We start from the raw sequence: 18303 nt of genomic DNA, 5'->3' as shown, positions 1-18303 counted from the left end.
AAAGCAGGGAGAATTCAGCAGAACATTCAATAGCTATGAAGCAGAGCTTGGTCTGGATGTGATCATATGTGGCTTAGAAAAATCTTTTGCCCCAGCCTGCACAAAAAAGCCTTCTCTCCTTGGCTGCTTGTTCTCTACACAGACTTGCAAGTGGCCTGCATGGGCAAAGGCAGAAAGAAATTCATGGGGAAAAAAGAATGAAATAGGGAACTATGGGCAAAAGCACACTCAACAAAGGCCTGTGGGAGCAACTTCTGAAGGAAGCACAAGAGCCATTCCATTGACAGGCACAAAGATATTCTGGAGTTTGAGGGACCTGGTTTCCAGGCTTGTGCCTGGTTTCCATGAAGACCCATGAGGCAGACTGGGATTGCCACTGTGCAGACCAGATAAGAATGTGTGGTCTGGGAGAATCAGCAGAGGGCTGAGTGGGACAGGGGTGTGAAGAAACATATGGCACAGCATGAGCATGTAGAGATAACTCTTGGACGTGTTTGGAAGCAGCCCGACTGGATAGCGCCCAGAGGGTGGGCAAGCAAGACTCACACCAGGCTCTGTCCATCACACAACTTCACCAAAGCCCACCAGGCAAAGTCCAGGAGGACTTGTTGCTTGCTGGCACCAGATTTGTCCTCACAGAGGAAATCTCAATTGTTAGGAAAATGAGTCGGTAGCAGCATGAATCCTGCTAGGGATTATTAGCAGGGCTCCCTGTGGGGAATCTGTTGCTGGAGTGCTTTACAGGCTCTGGGGAGGCACAGCTAAATGCAGTCCTGCTTTTATCATGCTTGTCATATGCACTACCCTGTTGCACCCTCAGTGAGGGCTTGAGGGCTTTCATGGGTGGTTAAGTGTTGTTGTTCAGCCTCTGAGAGCATATCTATGGTCTCTCAGATGAACCAGACAGTGGAAGGGATGCTTGTGAGCTGGAATGCTGAGGTTAGACCTGGGACCTGCCTGAGTCTTGCTGTCTATGAGAACTACATTCATTAAACCAGAATAGTTCTTAATTTCACAGGAGCTGGTGCTGGATAGAAATGAGACTGTGATGAACTATGGTATGAAAAGCCCATAATGCTTCCTGAACACAAATGTTTTACCTTGTTGTGGGTGTCTTGCTCAGTGGGAAGATCAGATTATTATAATCTTCTGAGCTGTTTGAATTTTACACTGCAGACTTTTCTTGGAAAATGTAGAAGTCATCTCCAACGTGCTCTGATCACAAATACCTTTCACACCTGGAACCTCATACCCTTTTTCTTGGTTTTCTCCATTCAGTGTAAATGCAAACAGTAAAATACAAGGGTGAAACAGAGGTCTTTGTGGCAAAGATTGTAATTTTAATCAGGATCATAGAATGCACTGAGGTGGAAGGGACCCTTGAAGGTCATCTTGTCCAACTGCCCTGCAGAGAGCATCTCCAGCTAGATCAGGTTGATCAGAGTCCCATGAAGTTTGACATTCAGTGCCTCCAGGGATCAGATCTCCACCACCTCCTTGGGCAATCTGTTTCTGTGTCTCACAACCCTCACAGTAAAGAACTTCTTCCTAATGTCCAACCTAAATCTACCTTGCTCTAGTTTAAAGCCATTGCCCCTCATCCTATTTCTACATTCCCTTCTAAACGGTCCTTTCCCAACTTTCTTTTAGGTCCCCTTCAGATATTGAAATGATGCTACAAGGTTCTCCTGGAGTCTTCTCCAGGCTGAACAGCCCTGACTCTCTGAGCTTGTCTTCATAAGAGAGGTGCCCCAGTCCTCTGATCATCTTTGTAGTCCTCTTCGGGACAGATCCATGTCCTTGTGTTGAAGCCTCATATCTGGACACAGTACTCCAGGTGAGGTCTCAGCAGAGCAGAGTGACAGAATCACCTCTGTTGACCTGCTGGTCATGCTTCTTGTGATGCAGCCCAGGGTACAGTTGGCTTTCTGGGCTGCAAGTGCACATTGCTGGCTCATGTCCAGCTTCTCATCCACCAATACCCCAAATCCTTTTCTACAGGGCTGCTTTCAATCTCATCAAGCCTGTATTGGTACTGAGAATTGCCCCTACCCAGGTGTGGGACCTTGCACTTCACCTTACTGAACCACATTTTTTGTTGTGTGTTTGCAGAGAATCAGAAAAAGCAGAGTTCTGACCCTTAGCAGCAGCTTCTTGGAAATGCCACAATACCAGCCATAAATTGTCCATATGTTGTAAGACACAATCCCAATAGCCTTGTAAGTGCATTGCTTTTCAGTGTCAAATAATCCAAACTCTCACTAATTTTTGCTGAATGAGCAAGGAGCTTTGTCCTGGCAACTTATAGAAGAAGTTGTGCAAAGTGCAGGAGAGTTTCTGAGGCAGCAGGTGAGGAGAGATGAAAGGTTACATGGGAAACACTGATTGAATCCACTTGTGTGTGTTCACTGTAGCTCAGTCTTTGATTACATCACTGCCCACTTTTATCCATGATCAGCCAATATGCCTAGGAGGCACATCCAGAGGTCATTGATCTCCTCCCTGTGCTCAAGGGAGGGATCAACTAGACTGAAATGACTCCTGACAGATGTTTGTCTCACCTGTTCTGAGAGTCCTTGGATGCTAGAAACTCCATGAATTTCTGAGGCAATCTCTTCCATGGCTTCTTTCTCCTTACTCTAGAAAAATTTTCCAATGTCTAACCTAGATTTCCCTGGCTGCAGTTTAAGCCCATTACTAGTTGTCATCTCCCTAGTGGAACTAGAGAATTGTTTATTCTCTTCCTCTTTTTATCTTCCCCATGTACATTTGAAGGCTTCTATCATGTTGTCTCCCAATTGCCTCTGCTGTAGATTAAACAAGAATTTGTTCAGTCTCTCCTGGTAGGTAATGTTTTCTAATCTTCTGATTTTTAGTCTCCTCTGGACTTAGTGACAATCTGCTGCTCCCTACAGCTTGGTGCAGTTGATTCTTGAAAGGTGGCAAATAGATTGTGAGGACTACATCTCACATGGTGTATATATATATATACACACATATGTAAAGAAATGCTTTAAACAGATGGAAAGCCTTCCGTTTTCTGAGCAGCAAAAATGCAGATAGTCAACTGCTTCAGGATTTCAGGTCTGTGAATTTTTTTTTTTTTTTTTTTTTTTGGAGATGCTGGGTTTTCATTCCAGTTTGGGAAGAAATATCTTCAAAACTTCACCAGTTATTTCAGAACAGAAATTCGTTTTCTGAAAGAGCTACAGCTGTCCTCAGGTTCTGATGATGATAAATCTCCTGTGTCCTTCAGACAGACTGAAGCCTTGTAGGGCTGACAATCATGAAGGAACACATTGAGTAACCATTTTCTGGAAAGGACCAGTGATCTGAGCTCGTCTGCCCTTGTAGCCGTGAGTAATGATTCCTCTTGTGATGAGCAAATGTGTTGCATTTCATTCACTTCTCTGTCCTCTGCCCCTAAGAGACAAAAGGCTGCATGTCTTCCCTCACCACCTTTTAATTAGCTAGTTAGTAGAGCTCTTTTCTTCACTGACCAGACAGCCCAGGTGTGTTTTGGGTGCCTAGAAGAAACTCCTGTTCCATAGAGAAGGAGGTGGTGAAAGAGGTCCGTCCCTATGCCCCATGAAAGACCATTCCTCAATGCAGCTGTGAGCTGGGGTCAGAGGTATCACAAGGTAAGCCAGAGGATTGGTGCTACTCCAGATTTTGTGTCTGTGGGTTGTGATGTTTTGTGTGGGAAGACTTTTCACTGAGGCTTTTTCTTTACTGATTGCCTCTCTCCTTTGCTCTTCTATTATTCTGCATATAATGAGGACTTATTTCTAGGTTTATGATCCCTCTGTGAGAGCTGCTGCTGTGGCAAGTGCTGCTCTGCAGCTCTTGTTCACATCTGTTTTTCCTGTGGAGGCAGGGCACAACAATCCTATCCCCTCAGCTCCCAGATCTTCCTGTCTGGTGCCTCACTTTCCCCAAGCAGACCTGGAGATGGTACAAATCTCTGAGGCCCTCTTTGGGATTCTTTCTCTTTAATTTCTTTAATTTCTAGTGAGTTTTGTGTCACTTCTCTCACTAGGTTGTTCTCAGCCTCTCCCTTTTGATGATACTTCTCTGCATCTTCCTATAGGTGTGTCAGTGGGGGAGTTTCAGAGTACTTTTCCATGTGGCTCATAACAGTGACCTCCTGTACCACCCCACAGAGCCCTTTGCTTGCAGACTTCCTACCACACATGCTCCAGTAACTCCTGCTTCTGGCTGGACAAGCAAAGTCTGTCCCAGGAGATGGGTTTGGCCAGAATGCCACTACATGCCACCCTAGAGGGGGACAGATGGGAAACATGCTGAAAAACTCATTCTTTCTGCTGGATGTGCTAATCCTCTGTCCCCATTAACCCTCACCCCCTCTCAGCAGATAAAATGTTTGCCTGCTCCTGCTTGTATAATTATCAGTGTTTGACTTCTGAACTCTTGAAAATCAATTAGCAGCATCTGTTCTGCTTTCTCTAGCCATTGGTGTGGCCATGATTACAAATTCATGGACAGGCTGCTCTTAGCCTGTTCTCCTACACTATTGCAGACATTAGTGCTCCCTGGGAACAGGGCCATTTGCTGTGACGTGCTGTCAGCTGCCTCAGGGACTGTAGACTTCCACTGCACCCTAAAGCTGAAATGGGGTGAAAAATGCTCCCACTTCTTTTTGCCAGGTGGGCTTTCCAAAGATGAGTTCATGTTGATTATGTTCCTAATAAGGTGAGTTAGTGAACTTGTGTGACACTGTCCTCTGCTTGGGAGAGAGCAGTGTCACTGCCCATCCATGCTTGAAAAATATTCCCTTGGTATGTGGGAAGAAGTTATAGAAAGGAATGAAGAATTTAGAAAAGAAAAAAGTAAAAAAAAAAAAAAACAAACAAAATCTGTGTTCTATCTAAAAAAAAGAGGAAGGGGAAGAAGATAAGTCTTTGGATATCTAATTCAATGCTGAAAAAAGAATATTGTGGTTAGCTGCTTTTCATGTCCACAGTGAGCAGAAAGGAGAAGGAATTCTGCAAAATTTTCAAGCAGAAATCTTCCTACATATCTAACAAAAATCTAACTGATAGCATGGTGAGACATGGTGAGGCTCATTTGCTGGTGAGGCTCATTTGCTGGAGGACACATAGAAAAATATCCAACAGTGAAAGATCTAAATCTATCTTGTCCTGTCTTAGAGCTGGTGGATGCAGTAAGTGATTTCTTGTGGTTCTCTGCCAGCCTACATTTCAGTGATTAGATGAACAAGATGAACCTGAAGAGTGTCTCACAAGAGACCACTTATTTGATAGAAAAGAAAAACTGGGTTATGGACAAGCTGATCAGCAGAAACTTCAAGCCTGGCTCCAGTGAGGACATGATTTCTGCAAGCTTCCACCACATACCTTTTTTTGTGGTCAGGCAGTTGCTGCGTTAAGTCTATTGTGGATGGCTGCAAACAAAAGCCCTTATTGAAGACACTTGTCACCTCCTGCAGTCTGCAGCTTTGGAAGGCTGATGAACACCACAGAGATGCTGAAGGGGCTGTAGCTTTTCATAATGGAGCCTTCAGGCCTGGTCTTTCTGTGCACTAGAAGAAATATTCACTGTGATTTCTTTGAGTGCTTCAGTGTCCCAGTAGCAGAAATAACAGGGCAGAAGAGGACTGAAAAATCTGATCAGTATTCTTGGCTTTTAGTAAGGCTTGGCATGGTCCTGGTAGCTCCATGAAGAACCAAGATGAATCATCTACCTGTTAGGTTTCTCAGTAGAAGGAAGGATTTAGATTTCTTTCTTTCTTTAAATCTTTGAAGAAGGCTTTTTAAAAATAAGAGAGGAACAAGAATGTGGAGTTGTGAGGTGAAACCTGTAGCAGTACAAATCCATGCATCTCCTCTGAAGGCCCTCCCCTGCCTTTAGGAAGATGACTAGATTGTCTGAGACAGTTTCCTCCCTGTACTGTCTGATGCCCACCTAAGCAAGCTTTTCTGATCACTCACACGTGCATGCACTGATGTATTTGCCTCCCAGGGTTGAAAGTTACTGTCTTTGGTCAGGTTCTTCTCTGCATGTGGAGTTTTGGCACCTTGACATAATGTCCAGGGACTTCATGGAGGGAATGTTTTTTATCCCCCTGACTCCTTTTATGGTGAGACAAGGTTGGATTGTTTTTGCCAATGTCTTGTTTTGCTAATTTCCCTGTGTACATGGGGATTTATGACTCACTGTCCCTGAGAAGAAATGGCACAGGATTTTTTTTTTTAAATCTTACTCATAGTTAGAGACTGATTCTGTTCCCATAGAACCAGTTTTTAGAAGGATGTAGCTTCACTTTGAGCAGATGAACTATTCTGAATTTAAGCACATATGGCTGAAATTAGAATGTGAGTCTGTAAACATATTTCCTCCTTTATTTCTAATGTGTTCTTTCTGGACATTTCTCTAAGAGATCCTAATTTCCTAAATCCCTTGCTTCTTGTTAGACAGCAGACTTGCATCAAAGAATACATATTTTATGGATTTCTCACTCACAAGTGAGTGTCCCACAGATACCTGATCTAGGTCACATCTGATGGCTCTGTTAATGACCCTGATTCCATCAGACAACCAGATGGCTTTATTTGTGCACCTATGCTGCATCCACTGTCAGAATTCAGCCTGGCTCTTCACAGTTGCCTGGGTTGTAACTCGATGTATTTGTGGCTAATTATGACCATGGTACTCTAACACTGACTCCTAAGGAGAAGGGCAGATGCAAGAGCCACACAAAGCTTTCCTTATCAGGCAATAAATGAAACAATCTTTCTGAAAAAGCCTCCTGTGTAAATCTTGTGGACATGCTGATCAACTGATATCTTTGCTGGCTGATCAGATCAGACCATTAGATTAGATTACTGCAACCTGCAATAATGAGCTACTCCATCTCCTTGACCAAAGAGGACACTAGCTGGGTGTCTCCTCCTAACCACTGTATATTGACTGAGTGTAAGTTGTTTGCTCTCTTTGCCTCTTACTGAAACAGTTCCTGGTGGTGTTTGCTTGAATTTTGGAGTGTATTTATATCATTCATGAGCCTGCAGAAAAATATTCTGGCTCTTCTCCACCAGGCCCTACTCCTTGACTACTGGAGGGAATTCATACATTGAAACAATGACAGCTTCTTGGAGAGACTTTGTCCTCTAATGTAAATCAGATACCAGAAAATCTGGAGATCTTTATTAAGCCCAGGTTGTAGTTAGAATACCTCCTACCATTTCTGTGATGGTGTAGCTGATGAGGGTGATAGTAGCCATCTGACCTTTACTGGGATTGCCAAAATGACTCCTTGGATAGAGCAACCCTGGAGACTGTGCCCAGTGTACTAATGCAGCATTGGTTGTGTTCTGGATGAGAGCTCCAGTCTGAGGCTTTCTTCCAGCTGACTTGCTCATACCACACAGTGAGGGGGGGCCACTGTTCCCTCTTGCTGCATGTGCATGCAAGTCACCTCTTGCATATCATCCTTGCTATCTCCAACACCCAGTTATGGACCCGTTGTGCTCTGCAGGGAGTTGTGTGAACACTAACCAGAAAGGTGGCTCCTACCCCAGAACTGGTTACACTTTAATTAGAAGACAAAAGACAGCAGATGGGTACAGATGGACCAACGGGGGAGTACAAGGGAACAATCAGACAACATTAGTCAGCAGGGTAGGCAGCAGGCTTTACACACCAACTGCCTAACTCTGGTGAAGGCTTTGATAGGCAGCAGAGAGTTATAACTGGTTTTATGCAAGCTTATGAGGGTCTCATTGAAAGTGTGAAGGGCAGATGGAAAAAAAATCAGTAAAGGTGCTTTTGTGTGCTTGTAGAGCTGCAGCTGAGAAGGTGCAACAGCTCAAAAAACACCTGATGCTGCTGGAAAATTGTCAGTCCCAATGGGATAATCTTTAGAGAGAACTTTAGAGAGAACCAAAAGAGCCTGTGGTAAAGCTACATCTTGGGATGCAGTACCACCTTTCAGTGCAGGGCTGGTGTCCTGGTGCCACAGCCTCATTGCTCCTGCTTGCTGCCAGCTTGAAGGTTTCTGTCACACGTCAGGTATTGCTGTGTATTTGTGTCACTTTCATCATGAGCATTTAACTGACTGTGCAAATTTGTTATCCCAGCATGTGGACAATAATCATCCATATCTTAATTCAGGTAATAGCAGGAGGATGAGCTTTCAAGCATAGGTACAGTAAATAAATACTCCTAGTTTTGAGAATCCATTCTATCATCCCTGATCTGTCTACAACAGGCTCAAAAAGACAGGAAGGGTGATTTGATTTGCTTAGAAATGAAAAAAAAAAAGAAACATAGATGTTGTTCTGTTATTTTGGTGAATGAAAGCAAATTCATATTGTGTCCAGTTCTGGGCTCCTCAGTTCAAGAGGGACAGGGATAATACTACAGAGAGTCCAATGGAGGGCTGCAAGGGTGATTAAAGGACTGGAACATCTGTCTGGTGAGGAAAGGCTGAGAGACCTGGGACTGTTTAGTATGGTGAAGAGAAGGCTGAGAGGGGATCTTTACAAACATTTGAAGGGTGGGTGTCAAAAAGATGAGGCCAATATCTTTTCAGTGGTGCTTTGTGATAGGACAAGGAGCAGTGGACAGAAACTGGAACACAGGAAGTTCTATCTCACATGAGGGAAAAAGAATCTTTGCTGCAATGGTGCTGGAGCACTGGAACAGGCTGCCCAGAGAGGTTGTGGAGTCTCCTCTTCTGGAGATTTTCAAGACCTGTCTGGACGCCTTCATGTGTGACCTGCCCTACATGATCCTGGTTTGGACTCATTGATCTCCAGAAGTCCCTTTCAATTCCTATCATTCTATAATTTCTTTTTGAGTTCACACAGGATGATTTTCTGATCTGGCCAGAAATAAAAAAAAAAAAAGAAGGAATTAATTTAATTATAGTAAAACCATTTTGTAACAGAGACCCATTTTGATAGCAAAATGTGATGTGAAAATGGAATTTTCTGAAGCTTTCATTTTGTGCATTGCCATTTTCAAGCAAAGCAAAGTCCAAGCCATACACGCTGCCTTTCCAAGAATCTCTTTCTTTGCCTTTTCTTCAGGCCAAAACTCTTCTCTAATTTCAAACTGAGAACAAGAATCACTTTTTCCCCCAAAAATCTGTGTATGTGTGAACTGTCTAATTATCAGCCCAACAGTAACTGCTCCAGCTGTACTCCACTCAGGAGTGACATGGACACGTGCCCTACAATACTGGATGGATACACAATGCAGCAGACTTTGCTTTCCTCTGCCTTGTCCCCAGCCACATGCATCAAGGAGTCTGTAGCAGTCAGAAACCACACAGATTCCCAGTGCCCTTTGGAAGAGGCAGGTTATTTCCCTTTGCTCTTGGTGGCCAGATTCATAGAATGGTTTGGGTTAGAAGGGACCTTAAAGATCATTTAGTTCCAACCTCCCTGCCATGGCCTGGGACAGCCTCCAGGGGACCAGCTTGCTCAAGGCAATCTGATGGCTTGAGATGAGATGGGTCTACAAGATTTTTACACAGTACATTGAGGAACTGGGACCCCAAATCCAGTCCTCCTCATTAAGCAGAAGGGATTTGCTCCCCTCCAGCATATTCCTCTGGTGTAGAAGATATTGCCCCAATGCAGTAGGGTCCAGAAGTGACCTGTTCCCACCACATGTTTATGTGTCAAGGCTCTTCATACACAAAGCCTTCCTCCTCTATCACCTCTGTCTTCCCCAGAAGTGGCTGTAGATTATGCAACAAAAAGATATCTGAGGAAATGTTGGGAATTTCAGGAATTGATGGCTTTAAGATCTGAAATTTGTGACTTCAGCTGAGGGTACAGAGGAAGCAGCCAACCAATCTGAGTCTGGAGAATGTGCTAGTATGGCTTCTGCTGAAGGACACTTACAGTCAGTGAATGTGCCCCTGGTGCCTCAGGGTGTGTTCTCATTTGTTTGGTTGCATTTACTTTAGACTCTGTCTGACAGAATCATAGAATCAGAATGGCTTGAGTTGGAAGGGACCTTGAAGATCACCTCGTTCCAACCCCCTTGCCATGGGCAGGGACACCTTCAGACCAGGCTGTCCAAAGCCTTGTCCAGCCTGGTCTTAAACATTTCCAAGGATGAGATACCTACAACTTCTCCAGGCAACTCACCACCCTCATGGTAAAGAACTTCTTCCAAATATCTAATCTAAATCTACCCTTCCCCATGCTGACAATGTCTTTGCTTGTCAATCCTTTGCTTGTTCTATTTTTACATTTCCTGAATGCTGTCAACTGAAGATTCGATTTTCCTTCCATGTGGCTTGAGAGAAGGGAGGTGCTGCTGTGCCCTTATCTGCATATTCATAGGCTTCTACATTTTTCTTTCTTTTGCCTTTGCTTTTCTCTATCTTCCTCCTCCATTTCCTCTTTTTTTTTTAATTTTTTTGCTATGGTATTGACAATTTGGTTTTCCTACAGTAGAAATCCGGTCACATTTGCTTCTGAATGCATTTGAAATTATTTTTTCTTGATATGAAATTACCCAGATTTCTTTTCTGTAATAGCTGGTTTGATGTTTCTTTGTCATGGTTTCTCTCCTCTGGAGTTGGTTCTGACTAGCATTTCTGTGCTCAGTTTTCACATGCTCCTTGCTTTGGGTTTGAATTCTGACTGTGGTCAACTTGGATCAATGCTGACCTGCACCTTCATAGCATTTTTCACTAGACCAAGGCAGATTTTCCCCCCATGACTTTCTTTCTGCTGTTATGTATTAACTTCTTTGCTGCTTTTCAAAGGTATCTCACTGTTAAAACTGTGGTTATCACTGGAGCTAGTGTGCTTGAGTTATTCATGCTGCTCCTGAACTCTGGCATGCCTTTAGTGTCATTGATTTGAGTGTACAATATGTTTGGTATCATTTGTTTCCCCTCTGCCTGAACTGTGTTTTCCCTGAGTCTGTAATCTTTCCATACTGCCTTTGGTAATGTTAGATTCCAGCCCTCACTCCTTCATTGCCTCCTTGTGGTGTCAGAGTTTCTGTCACTATTCTTTGGCCTTTCTTCCTCGTGAAAGGCTCTGGCACTTACTGACTTGGGTTTGTTTCTAAAACATGCTGGGGGTTGTGTTGTCTTCTGCTGAGTCAGCAGTTTGCCAGGCTTATTTATTTTCCTTCTGCCAGGCTAGATGCATTCTGCAACGTCTCCCACCATGCCAAGCCTGGAAGATTGTTTGACAGCCTTTTTCTTGTTCCTGTTTAAGCTTTCGACTTGGTCTGCATTTTGTGTGACAGTTTCTGGTGCTTGTTTCCCTTAGGTTTATTGCCCTGGTTCCTGTACATGATAATGACTTACATTTCTGTTGTTCCTTCCTTCCAGAAGGATCCTAAGTACTTTGCAAAATTAATATACAGGCAGCATCTCACTCTGAGCAATGTGCAGCAGCTCGTGTGGTGGAATGGGGTTAGGTTGTTTAATGATGCAAAACAGCACTGCACAGTCCTGTAGGGTGAGAAAGAGGAGTCTCAAAGGGAAGGAGGTGAGGAATTTTTTCATGGGACTCTAGCCAATTTTGACCCCCAAGTCTCGTTTTGGGGCAAACAACATAGATCATTAAAGACCAGGAGTGATAAGGCCTGTGTCCTTCCCTTTCCAGATGCTAATGCCCAAGCCTCAGTAATACAGTGGGAGGAACAAACAAATTCTGTGAATAGTTCATAGAACATAGTTCAGGATCAACAAAAATATTCATTAATTTTGGTCACATATGGAGGATTTATTTTGGAAGTTTTATAGCTGTGAACTGACATTTTAGTGTTTTCATGTCAACTCACAAAAGCCTTTAGATACCATTCACAGAGGTGATGTGGGGAAGGAAATGGCATCATCTTCCCCCAGATCCCAGAGCCTTCTTGGGCAGATGGTGAGGACAAATTCCTAGCTAATGGAAAACCTGCATTCAGGTCCCCTCTGCCTCACTCAGGATGAAGGTTTAAACTGTGATCTCTGTCACCTCTCAGGAAAGACATCTAGCCCTTGGGACTAGGATTATTTTTCTTTTTAAAAAAATAGTATTATTTTTGATTGGAATTCCTTTACCAGCAAGTATTCAAAGCATCACAGTACAGTAGAGGTTGGAAGGGACCTCTAGAGATCATTGGCTCTCCAACCCCTCTGCCAAAGCAAGATCACCCAGGGCAGTCTGCACAGGAATGCATCCAGGTGGGTTTGGAAAGTCTCCAGAGAAGGAGACTCCACGACCTCCCTGGGCAGCCTGTTCCAGTGCTCTGTCACCCTCACTGTAAAGAAGTTTCTCCTCATGTTGAGGTGAAATCTTCTATGTTCAAGCTTGTACCTTTGCAGGTGTTCCTTTGGATCCAAATTTCCATCACTTTAATTGATCATGTCTGATAAAGATCATTATTTGTTTGTGTGTGTGTTGAAGGAACAGGTTTGCTTAGTAGAAAATTCAAAAAAGCAAAATAAACCCTGGGTTTAGATTGAAGCAACACATTTTTACATTCTTCCTCCCTATCCTGTTCAGACTTTGCTTTGAAAAATTATTTTCTACACAGCTTGATCAGAACACTGTTTTGGTCAGTGTTGGAGCATGAAGGGTTGGTCTTCACAAGACTGAGGAAACTGCAGTAGGACAGCTTGCCATCCACCACACAGCATGACTTTGGAGGAAAAAAAAAAAAAAAAGAAAAAATAAGGACAAAAAAAAAGAGGAAAAATGGAGGAAAACTGGGGGGGAAGTATTAATTCTAATGGTTCCACAAATCTTTTGTTTTCCCAGTAGATCCACCCTGGTATTGTGTAATCCTATAGGTTTTGAGAATAAGTAGTGTTTGCTGGTAGATCAATTTATATTGGGTGCAGCACTGGACAGCAAAGGTGTACTGCAAGGTTTGAAGACTAAGCCATAGGGCAGTCTCACAATCCAAACCTTGAGATCTGGAAATAATAGAAAGAATCCCTTCTGCAGTCTGCTGCCTGAGATCAGCTCCTGCATGGCAAGTTTAACTGCTTGCTCCAAGCATCATCTGAGTGACTTAAGAATTCAGATTTGCTCAGGTCACTTCTTTCAGGCCAGTGCATTACTTTGTTCTTTTTCAGAAGTGGGAGCTATTTGCTTTCCTTCTTGGATGTGTACTCATTTTCACCAAGGCCAGAGCTCTTTGTATTGCTGCATTTAATTATGTTTGCTTTGTAAAGACTGTTGAGATTATGGCAGCATCTCATTTCTGTAGCTTTCCTGCCTTTGATACAAGCTATCTGTGGACAGCTGCTTTCCTTGAGCTTCTGCTATATATAGATCAGCCTGGATTTGTAGTTTCCACCAGCTTCATGTCTTATCCTTTTTCTTACAGATGGGAGCTATTTGAGGTTTTGGCTTTTGGGATGGCTGAGAAACAGACCCATAGAGATGTGTGTGTGTGTGTATTTGAAGAGTTGCTCTCATCTGTGCTCTGTCTCCTCTTTGGTCCTAGAGTAAGTCCTGTGTGTCTCTATATTTTCCTGTTCATTGCTCAGACACCTTGCTCCAGTCTGGGACTAATGCAGACACTGTCTTGCAAGTAAAGATTAAAAGAGTGCAGCCTACTGAAATCTGCACTAAGGACTTTTTCCATTAACAAGTCCCCTGTCTCAAATAAACACTCTGAAGTATTCCCAAGGTTTACTGTGCAATGTTACTTGAACTTTAGTTACAACCTGCTTTCTCTGGGTAGCCTGTGTCTTACTGGACCCTTGCCTGGTTGCTGAGGATAGAGTTTTTCCAAGTTTATAGTTTTGCCAGATAAGGAATATGATAATTTTCTGCAAGTATCTGAAAGGAATACTCAACAAGGAAAAGGATGACTTCATTAGCACAATCTGAATGAGTGTAATTAAAGAGTAATGGGGAGGCAGAAGGTAGAGCAAAAGTGTATTTGAATGGAGTGTTAGGGATCTGTGGGTTCTTTTAGGAAATGCAAAGCAATTGTCTGATGAACATGATGGGAGTCTGGTTGCTGCAGTAGTTGTCTATAGAATGGGACAGACCAAATGTGAGGGAGCTGAAGAGGAACTGACCAGAGACACATCCACCAAATTTTTGTTTTTGTTATTCCCTATCTGTCTGTATGTTGTTCTGGAGGGTGGGCAGCACAGCACCCCTGGGGGAAATCCAACATCTCTTAGATGGACTCTCCCCTCAGCTGCCCTGTCTGCTCTCCTGCAGGCAGGAGGGTGGAAGAAATTTCCCTTTCTTTCTGCTTGAGGAGAGGGGCCAAGTTTGTGCGTGACAGAAGGAGAGGTTTGAGAAGTTTCCTGAGCCCTGAGGAGGCCAGCAGGCCTCCGCTCTGCCCTCTCTGCTTTTGCATGGGTGGAATTTTCCAGGAGCATCCCCCTCCACCAGCAACTATTGCTTTGCAAGCTCCAAATAATGCAGCTCATGAAAATGCATTCTTAGCACACAGCTGACATGGTCAACATCTGGTTTCCAAAGAGAGTGCTGTGAGGAACTTGAAATCGCTGCACTGTGGAAAAAATTACTTGGAGTAATTATAGACACCTAACAATACTATTTAATTTCTTCTGCCATGTCTTTCCTACATAGTGTAGCTTGTATGCTTCTGAGAGCTGAATAATTCTGACAGAGGGCAGTGAGAGGGGTAGGTGAGAGAGAAAAACAGTCCCCTATGATTTCAGTTAGGATCTCAAATGAAGGAACTGTGGGTGGAGGATTAGAAGTTTTTGATTCCTGCCCCAGAAAGGAGAACCTTTGCCTTTTTTGTGCTTTGGCTATGGGAGGAGGATGGAAAGGATGATGAGGGAAGTTGGGGAAGACAGGACCTTTGAGCACAGACAGGAGAGGGAGATAGGCACAAAGCCTCACTGGCAGCTGGGGTGCTGCTTGGCTCTGCTTCTGCTGAGAAGGCTTAAAGCTTTGGACCACAAGGGATAGGGAGGCAAAAGTTATATAAGGTTGGATCTATGACCAGTGGTGAGACTGACTGCTCCAAGAGGCAATTCAGAGTGGGTAAAAGGCAGACTCCTGCTCCAAAGCACCTTTGCTTCCTCTTACACAGAAAGAGCCTGCAAAGATCAACCTCAGCAGGCTCAAGTGAGGACAAGCCTGGATCTCAGCAAGGTTTCCTCACTGCTTCAGAAGTGCTATTGCTCTGTTGGCACTGCAGTTCAGAGGTCCTGCATAGGCTGTGTATGTCCATAGCCAAGACTCCTGGCAGCACAGAGCCAACGGCAGCAATGACCTGTCATTCAAGAAGTGAGCAAGGGGGGGCTATAGAAGAGACTCAAGGATCAAGTAGGAGGACCTATGTGGAGGCCAGAACATGGTCTAGGACAAGCCCTCAGGGACTACACATGAAGAGGAACAGTGAGAACTGTGGAGAGCAGAACTGGGGAGCAGTGGGCAAAATCAGAATTTGAAGATACCAGTTGATGCTTGTAGGGCCAGAGTGGAGGCACCCAGCAGATGGAGCCTTGAGGACATTGAACCTTTCTGTAGAGCCCAGATGCAGGAGAAGTATGTTATGGGGTGTTGCTGTTTGTTTTGGTCTGCAAGGCAGCCAGGATTGCAGCAGATAGACAGGGATGTAAGGTGAAGATGGAGCCCACAGCTCAAGGCCCTGAGATGTTGTGCATTACCTTTCTGCTGTTGTGCTGGGTGCTGTGTCTCACATCAGTTTTCAGCTCAGAGGCAATTACAGCTGTGCAGGGGTGACGTGGAGGCGGCGGAGGTTCTCTAATGGGATGATGGAAGGTCAGCAAGAGACTTCAGGCTGAAGGCTTGTCAACTGGCATAGCTTTGGCTGGCAAATTGTCCCCTGAAGGCCAGCTCTTAGTATCATTTCATTTAGAGAAATGCACCAAAAGGAGTATAACAAAGACAGTTGCATTATGAAAGTGTGACTATTATCCTGGAAGAAGCACTGGTTAAGAGTCATTTGTCTACCATGCTCGTTGGGACTTGTCTCAGGGATATGTCAAGTGAAGAGCTGTTGATGCTGATGTGTTACAGTACTTGAGTGTTAGGCCTTGGGAAAGAGGCCCTGCAGATCCCAACATATCTATTTGAGTGACTCTGACCAAAAGCAACTTGTATTGAATCAACTTGCAGAAAATCCTCTGAAAGGGTTTTGGTGGCAATACAGTATTGCAGCTGCAATACATTTTTCATGCAAGGTGCTTATTTCCCTTGAGATGCTCCAACTTCTGGTGAGAAGGCTGAGAAGTTTGAAAAGCGACATTCCAGGGAGGTTTTATTGTTCCAAACATGTACAAATTGATTTGTTTATTTGTTTGTTTGTTTTGTTCTCAGATTTGTGAATAGTATTTTGAAATTTTCAGCAATGTCAAGGGCCTCCCCTCATTTATATTCCAATGGATATTTCAGTGTGTTTCAGGAAGCCAGAAATACAAACCAGATGATTCTGGGATTGAAAAAAGAACATACTCTTAGCCAGTATACCTCCTTCAGAGGGAACTGCCATCTCTCCCTACTCCAGAAGGTTCTGCGATGGTAAATACAAAGCTGTGCAGATGCTGAGGAAGTAACTGAACCTTGATCTCTGAGGAAACAACTAGGGATGGATACCAGTTCAAGGACAAGACCCTGGACAAATCTGAAACTGTGATTTCTTTCCCTGCTGAGGGCTCATGAAGGTTACAGTGAGCACATGCACAGCTGTGTGGCAGGAACAACACAGAAATTATTGCCATGAGGTATAATGATAAATACTTAGCATAACTTTGCAAGATAGTTCCTAGAAATTAAGGCAAAAAAGAGATATTCTGTTCTCAAAAGGCCTCTCTCACTGGCCACTTAGACACCATCCTCTGTAGTGTCTTTTTCTTGCTGCCTTGCACTCTCTCCCTCTCCCACTTCCTTACTCCAGAGGCTGTTCTGTTGACGCAACCCAAACCATTCTGAGATATACTTCTGTAAAATTGGTACTGGTTCCTAACCTAGCCCCTCTTTTTGGGGCTTGAACACCATCTTTGCCCTCTGGTGGATTGGAACAGCAGTCCTTGTCTAGTTCTTTATGTGAAATGCACATTTTATGCTCTCCCAGCACTATTCCTGCAGACAGTGCTGGACAGGAATAGTGGCACAAAGCTCAGCAAAGCCAGAACACAAAGACAGCCAAGCAAAGGGAGAAGGGACTGGGAGGGGAATGGTTAAAATTAATGACTTTCATAAGAATTGTGCTGGAAGCAGATTGACTGCATCCTTGATTACAAACTCATGTTTTGGAGAAGAGACTAAACCAAGGTTATTTCTGCTTAGAATTTTGCTGTTACTGGTTGTCCATTTCTGCAGCACTTTGCAGAGCAGTGAACTGTGGCCAGTCAGCTATCTACCTGCAGCACAACACTGACAGTGCTGGAAGCTGGAACTGGCGGCAAGGATTCTGATATCACTCTGACCTCTGTAGAAGGAGGAAAGAGTTTGCCAGCTTCCTTTGAATAGCTATAGAAGATATGTAAACAGCTATCTTTCAAAGTAGAGGAGTGCTCCCTTTATCTATCTATCTGCCTGCCTGCCTACCAGAAGCCTTCCTTGCTGGCAAAGGTGGTTGCTAACTTTCCTGTGGAGAAGCAGGTCTGAAGATCTCTGGTTTTCTTCAACTATTTCAGCCCAGGTTTGGGAACAGGGAAATTGTGAAAGTTGGAATACCAGGATTCAGCTGCTGAGTCAGACACATCTCCTCTTAACACTCCTGTTCAGCTCCCTTTGGTTGCAGGGTAGTTTGATATAAGTGCTCAGCTTCACAAGGATTCTTGGTCTAGGGGATGAGGTCTCATGGGCATCTCTTTGGTGGTTTTGGAGACTGAGGCTTAGCTGGAAGAGACCTCAAGGGCTCAAAGAAGTACTAGACTATATCCCAATTTGCCTGTGAAAAGAGCCTGAATGTGTGACCTCTAGCTACTAGGGTGTCCCATCTATTTTGTATAGGACATACAGACAAGAAATAGCTGTTTAAAAACATTTATTATTATTAATTATTAATGATTATTATTATTACTACTACTACTACTGTTTCACTTGTTATATTTTGTGCTCTCCTTGCTGCACTCATTATCTTTCTTGCTACTGAATGCCACAGAGCACTGCACAGGAGCCTGTGCTGAAGTCATAGTGAGGTTAAACCATTTCACTGAACAATGCTCATGCACTGACCCTACAGTACATCTCTTCTGCAGTGGTGTGCCTACTGTCTTTTGTGTTTCTGATGCAGCTGAAGGTACTGAATTTGTTCCCCAGAGCCTTCTGTGGCTTTGTAATCCTGAGTTCTTTTGTAGCTTTATGCTTCAACCAGGAT

The 18303-nt window shown here is 43.8% G+C and overlaps 1 protein-coding gene across 1 annotated transcript in view; it reads left to right on the top strand.

The window, feature by feature from the left end:
* The window catches only part of GRIN2B (glutamate ionotropic receptor NMDA type subunit 2B), a 173253-nt gene that overhangs the window by 95663 nt on the left and 59287 nt on the right, over positions 1–18303 (top strand). The gene's annotated exons all lie outside the window — the stretch shown is intronic.

Source organism: Indicator indicator, chromosome 14, assembly GCF_027791375.1.
Source record: "Indicator indicator isolate 239-I01 chromosome 14, UM_Iind_1.1, whole genome shotgun sequence".
NCBI classification, from domain to species: Eukaryota; Metazoa; Chordata; class Aves; order Piciformes; family Indicatoridae; genus Indicator; species Indicator indicator.
Note: the sequence above shows the minus strand (reverse complement) of the source record. Positions and strands in the feature narration are given on the sequence as shown.